The sequence below is a fragment of the Coregonus clupeaformis genome, chromosome 26 (assembly GCF_020615455.1).
Source record: "Coregonus clupeaformis isolate EN_2021a chromosome 26, ASM2061545v1, whole genome shotgun sequence".
Classification (NCBI taxonomy): Eukaryota; Metazoa; Chordata; class Actinopteri; order Salmoniformes; family Salmonidae; genus Coregonus; species Coregonus clupeaformis.
In genome coordinates, this window is record NC_059217.1 from 42,166,443 (window position 1) to 42,173,024 (window position 6,582).

The 6,582-nt window shown below is 46.9% G+C and overlaps 1 protein-coding gene across 1 annotated transcript in view; it reads right to left on the reverse strand.

Moving 5' to 3' along the window:
* The window catches only part of LOC121539912 (leucine-rich repeat and immunoglobulin-like domain-containing nogo receptor-interacting protein 3), a 37,656-nt gene extending 36,596 nt beyond the window's left edge, over positions 1-1,060 (reverse strand). The window contains exon 1 of the mRNA XM_041848558.2: positions 691-1,060. The gene's annotated coding sequence lies outside the window, so the exon portion shown is untranslated. The remainder of the gene's footprint in view (positions 1-690) is intronic.
* Positions 1,061-6,582: the final 5,522 nt, after the last annotated feature.

Sequence of the window (6,582 nt, forward strand, 5' to 3'; positions counted from 1 at the left end):
CTGGGGGGGCTGGTAGCCCTAGAGCTCTAGAGTAAGTCATTCAGTCAGTCCCACTAAGCCAGTCAGTCTGACTGTGGCAGGACAGAGAGTCAGTCAGACAACACGTCCCCCTCACAGTGAGACGCCTGCAGGGTCGATCCTGAGGTGCAGCCTCCTCTCTGTCCTGGTAATTAAGCTCTAATTGTGTGAGGATGAGCAAAGACACGGGCAGAATGTGGCGGCAGAGGAAGCAAACACAGAAGACACGTTTTAGGGACAAGGAAAGAATACCCACCCACAGTGACAACAACATCAGATGTCTGTCTAGCTCCTTGGAAAACAATCTGTTATGACTGCACAAACCCAATTTGACCTGATGCTGATGGAGAAACAACACACAGAGCCTCTGAAAGTGATAACAGAAGGGTTGGGAATGGGATGACACTGATGTGATAGGAAACCGCACAAAAGCCCACAAGGCAAAGAGACAAAAGAGGGTGATTATACAGTAGCCATTCATTTAGCTCCAATCTAATCTGTGGTGTTACACCCTAATTAATTCATGCTATTACACCTTCAGTTGATTACAGGTGGATGTCAGTGACAGAGAGTCCTGTCCCTAGTGCTATGGGGATCCCATGTGTTCGGTGTCTGTGCTGGGTGCATGCCTGTGTGAATGTGTGGCTTTTGTATCAGTAGAAGTTGTCTTACCCAGAACTTGACCGGTGGTCGATCCACATTCGCAAGACTGGTCCTCACTCGCCGTGTGTGTTGTCTGTGCGTCTCTGGTTCTGCGGTCCGTCTGTCCGGAGAGTGTGTGTGTGTGTGTGTGGGACTGTGATGTTGCTCCTCCAGCTTCCTATGATAACACTCACTGAGCCTTCAGCTTGTGACAGCAGCAACTGAGCCTGACTGCAATCGCTTCGCTCCCCCTCTCGCTCTCCCTCTCCCTCGCTCCCGCTATCTATAGTGCATCAACCTCCTCCCTCTGCCTCTGCAGATGAAAAGCCAACTGAAGTCTCTTTCCCTCTCTCTTCTTTGTGTTCCAGAGTCAGCTTCTGGATCCCAATGGGCACAGGGCTTTGTGTCTATGCCACAGTGACAGCCTGAGCTGGTGGCGGTGTGCTCTTTCACTACGGGGGCATGTGAGTGTATGTGTGCGCATGTGTGTGTGAGGGAGAGAGAGAGCCCTACTGCTGCTGTTCAGTGGAGCACATCTGTGCTGTTACTGCCTCTCCACTACTCCGGCTGTTTAGCTTCACAACTCACTCTGCTAGCCAACTAATGGCTTAGGGATCATCTCAAAAGTCTGGAGAACAGGAAAAACATAGACAAATCAAATCAAATCAAATGTTATTGGCCACATGCGCCGAATACAACAGGTGCAGACATTACAGTGAAATGCTTACTTACAGCCCTTAACCAACAGTGCATTAATTTTTTTATAAAAAAGTAAAATAAAACAACAACAAAAAAGTGTTGAGAAAAAAAGAGCAAAAGGAAAATAAAATAACAGGAGGGGGGCTATATATACAGGAGGGTACCGGTGCAGAGTCAATGTGCGGGGGCACCGGCTAGTTGATGTAGTTGATATGTACATGTGGGTAGAGTTAAAGTGACTATGCATAAATAATTAACAGAGTAGTAGCAGCGTAAAAAGATGGGGTGGGGGGGCAGTGCAAATAGTCCAGGTAGCCATGATTAGCTGTTCAGGAGTCTTATGGCTTGGGGTAGAAGCTGTTGAGAAGTCTTTTGGACCTAGACTTGGCACTCCGGTACCGCTTGCCGTACGGTAGCAGAGAGAACAGTCTATGACTAGGGTGGCTGGAGTCTTTGACAATTTTGAGGGCCTTCCTCTGACACCGCCTGGTATAGAGGTCCTGGATGGCAGGAAGCTTGGCCCCAGTGATGTACTGGGCCGTACACACTACCCTCTGTAGTGCCTTGCGGTCGGAGGCCGAGCAGTTGCCATACCAGGCAGTGATACAACCAGTCAGGATGCTCTCGATGGTGCAGCTGTATAATTTTTTGAGGATCTGAGGACCCATACCAAATCTTTTCAGTCTCCTGAGGGGGAATAGGCTTTGTCATGCCCTCTTCACGACTGTCTTGGTGTGTTTGGACCATGATAGTTCATTGGTGATGTGGACACAAAGGAACTTGAAGCTCTCAACCTGTTCCACTACAGCCCCGTCGATGAGAATGGGGGCATGCTCAGTCCTTTTTTTTTTCCTGCAGTCCACAATCATCTCCTTTGTCTTGATCACGTTGAGGGAGAGGTTGTTATCCTGGCACCACACGGCCAGGTCTCTGACCTCCTCCCAATTGGCTGTCTCCTCATTGTCGGTAATCAGGCCTTCCACTGTTGTGTCATCAGCAAACTTAATGATGGTGTTGGAGTCGTGCCTGGCCCCCGTATTGAAGATCAGTGTGGCAGATGTGTTGCTACCTACCCTTACCACCTGGGGGCGGCCCGTCAGGAAGTCCAGGATCCAGTTGCAGAGGGAGGTGTTTAGTCCCAGGATCCTTAGCTTAGTGATGAGCTTTGAGGGCACTATGGTGTTGAATGCTGAGCTGTAGTCAATGAATAGCATTCTCATGTATGTGTTCCTCTTGTCCAGGTGGGACAGGGCAGTGTGGAGTGCAATAGAGATTGCATCATCTGTGGATCTGTTGGGGCGGTATGCAAATTGGAGGGGGTCTAGGGTTTCTGGGATAATGGTGTTGATGTGAGCCATGACCAGCCTTTCAAAGCACTTCATGGCTACAGACATCAGTGCTACGGGTCGGTAGTCATTTAGGCAGGTTATCTTAGTGTCCTTGGTCACGGGACTATGGTGGTCTGCTTGAAACGTTGTTGGTATTACAGACTCAGTCAGGGACATGTTGAAAATGTCAGTGAAGACACTTGCCAGTTGGTCAGCACATGCTCGGAGTACACGTCCTGGTAATCCGTCTGGCCCTGCGGCCTTGTGAAGGTTGACCTGCTTAAAAGTCTTACTCACATTGGCTACGGAGAGCGTGAGCACATAGTCATCCGGAACAGCTGGTGCTCTCATGCATGGTTCAGTGTTGCTTGCCTCGAAGCGAGCATAGAAGTGGTTTAGCTCATCTGGAAGTCTTGTGTCACTGGGCAGCTCGCGGCTGTGCTTCCCTTTGTAGTCTGTAATAGTTTTCAAGCCCTGCCACATCCGACGAGCGTCAGAGCCGTTGTAGTACGATTCAATCTTAGTCCTGTATTGACTCTTTGCCTGTTTGATGGTTCGTCGGAGACAAAGGTTTAGCTCATCCGCAAAGGGCCAGATGGCAATGGAATTATGGAAAATAGAGAGGCTCAATACATTGTATTTGAGATTGCCTAAACATGGAAATATACTTTTTTATTATAATATATTTCTAAACTTCTGCTGATCAGACAGTAGAAAAGGACATTTACTCTCCCTCTACATAACCCCAGACAAACAGCGTAGGAGTCGCATTTTATCCCCCAGGGAGCTCAGAAGCTGAGAATGAGCAGATAACTGTACCTCAAGGCTGTTCAAACAGATATTTTATACTTCAGCCAAAGTGTTTAATAACAGAGTAAATCGGAGTCTGATGCAGTACAGGAGTGTCATATTCAGGTGAACGCATAGACTGTACCTTACTTCACCCTCTACTGCTGGGCAACTAAGAGACAACAATTCAGGTGCACTGATGGAGAATCTCTATGCAAAACTTAGAAAATGCAAACACAGTTATATTATGTAAGGAACCACCCAGTAATGATTATATAGAAGGTGTGATCATTTTTTTTCCTGTACAAGCGCCATTCCTATTAATTGGTGGACAACTTCATTAATTTTTGTCATTTAGCAGACGCTCTTATCCAGAGCGACTTACAGTTAGTGAGTGCATACATTTTTTTTTTCATACTGGCCCCCCGTGGGAATCGAACCCACAACCCTGGCGTTGCAAACGCCATGCTCTACCAACTGAGCTACACAGGACATTCCAAAAATGTATGTTCATAATCATATTACAGCCTACATGATAGTTCCGCTGTTTTGTCTGAGGGTTTACATCTGATCTCTTATAGCAGGGGTCGGCAACAGGCGCGAGGGAGTTTTTTTGCCCCCTCCACCCAAAAGTTTTTAGCAACAAACAAAAAAAGGACAAAAGAAATCACCAGGAATTAATCCATAAATTAGTTTAATTTAGGAAATTTGTTCACCAAGTATTCCCACGAATAAAAAAAGAGACATGATCGTGTCTCAATGTAATCAAGGTTGTTATTTTTAAATACAATGTCTTTTTGGGCTTAGTTGTGGTCAACTAAGCCCAAAATTATTATAATTATGTTCCGGCCCACGACCATCCGCTCCAACAAAAATTGGCCTGCAGGCCAAAATGTCATAAATATGCCAACTTTTGTAAATTATTTCTTAATTATGCTTTCAGATAAAAATGTGGACATGTGCTCGTCAAACATCTCATTCCAAATTCATGGGAATTAATATGGAGTTGGTTTCCCCTTTGCTGCTATAACAGCTTCCACTCTTCTGGGAAGGCTTTCCACTAGATGTTGGAACATTGCTGTCGGGACCTGCTTCCATTCAGCCACATGAGCATTAGTGAGGTCGGGCACTGATGTTGGGCGATTAGGCCTGGCTCGCAGTCGGCGTTCCAATTCATCCCAAAGGTGTTCGATGGGGTTGAGGTCAGGGCTCTGTGCAGGCCAATCAAGTTCTTCCACACCGTTCTCGACAAACCATTTCTGTATGGACCTCGCTTTGTGCACAGGGGTATTGTCATGCTGAAACAGGAAAGGGCCTTCCCCAAACTGTTGCCACAAAGTTGGAAGCACAGAATCGTCTAGAATGTCATTTTATGCTTTAGCATTAAGATTTCCATTCACTGGAACTACGGGCCCTAGCCCAAACCATGAAAAACAACTCCTCCACCAAACTTTACAGTTGGCACTATGCATTGGGGCATGTAGCGTTCTCCTGGCATCCGCCAAACCCAGATTTGTCCGTCGGACTGCCAGATGGTGAAGCGTGATTCATCCCGTGATTCATCCACTGCTCCTGAGTCCAATGGCGGCAAGCTTTACACCACTCCAGCCAATGCTTGGCATTGCACATGGTGATCTTAGGCTTGTGTGCGGCTGCTCGGCCATGGACACCCATTTCATGAAGCTTCCGACAAACAGTTATTGTGCTGATGTTGCTTCCAGAGGCAGTTTGGAACTCGGTAGTGAGTGTTGCAACCGAGGACAGACAATCTTTACGCGCTACATGCTTCAGCACTATGATGGTGCCACGTTGAAAGTCACTGAGCTCTTCAGTACGGGCCATTCTACTGCCAATGTTTGTCTATGGAGATTGCATAGCTGTGTGCTCGATTTTATACACCTGGCAGCAACAGGTGTGGCTGAAATAGCAGAATCCACTAATTTGAAGGGGTGTCCACATACTTTTGCCCATGTAATGAATGTCAACAATCCTTCCTCCAAAGGATTACATTTAGTGAAGAAAAAAAATCATGGTCTTTATATATCTGGGTTTCGTGAGGAATTACTCTAGCCTTCTGTTGAAGCCCTGGTCTCTGAAGCACTACTAGGGATTTCTCCACCCCTTATATTTCCCCAGCCAAGAGGAAGGCATAAGTTGGCACCATCTTGGAGTCAAGTGTTCTCAGGGATGTTGGAGTCAAATGTTCTCAGGGATGTTGGAGTCAAGTGTTCTCTGACTCAAGGTCTTGCATGAGGTGTTGAGCTCTGTGTGATATTGAGAAGCATACGTATGTTGGTGCAAAGTCACCAATCACATTTCACCTTGAGTGAAAGTTTCAAATCAATGCAGTCAACAAGCCCATACAGATGCTCTCAATATGTTCAAAACCATCCACTCATGAGTATGTAATTGTCTATCTACTGGCCTTGAGCAACTTTAAGTATACTCACAAACATCCTCGCACACCAAATGCCCTAAGACTGAGAGAAAGAAGAGAGAGAGGTTTGATAGACTGAGTGCCCATGAAATGTGCCCCTGTAATCACAGATGAGTGCAGCTTTTATAGTGAGGGGCACTGGAATTTGTAGGTGCATACGTGCGTGTGAGCATACATGCACGAGTTTGTGTGTGTGGCTCAGCCACAACAGTGTGACTGCTGTTATCAACTGCATGTCTGCCCTAGGGAGTGAGCTGCTGTGCTGGGGGGTAAACAGCTTTTGCAGCCTCACTGCTCCCTCACTGCAGCTGTGAAAGGGGCTGAGTAATCCTGCTGTTCTTTCACGCCCTGCGGACCCAGCCGATCTGGAGTGGCACACAGCGACACAGTAACACACACTCCCAGGACTGGGAGGGGGATATGCTGACCTCAACTAGGGCGCTGTATGGTTTGTGTGACTGTCCAAACACTATCAAAATATAATGAGCATGCTCACTACAGAGATCAGTAGGAAGATCATTGTGGGGTCAGAGAAACGTATCTCTGATCAAATCCTGATTACTGAGACAAGGATTTAAATGTTAGGAGCAGAAAGGTGCAGCATCCGACACCTGTGGAGTGGAACTGGGTTATTGCAAGTGTCACTGCCTCTGGCACCTGAAACATATT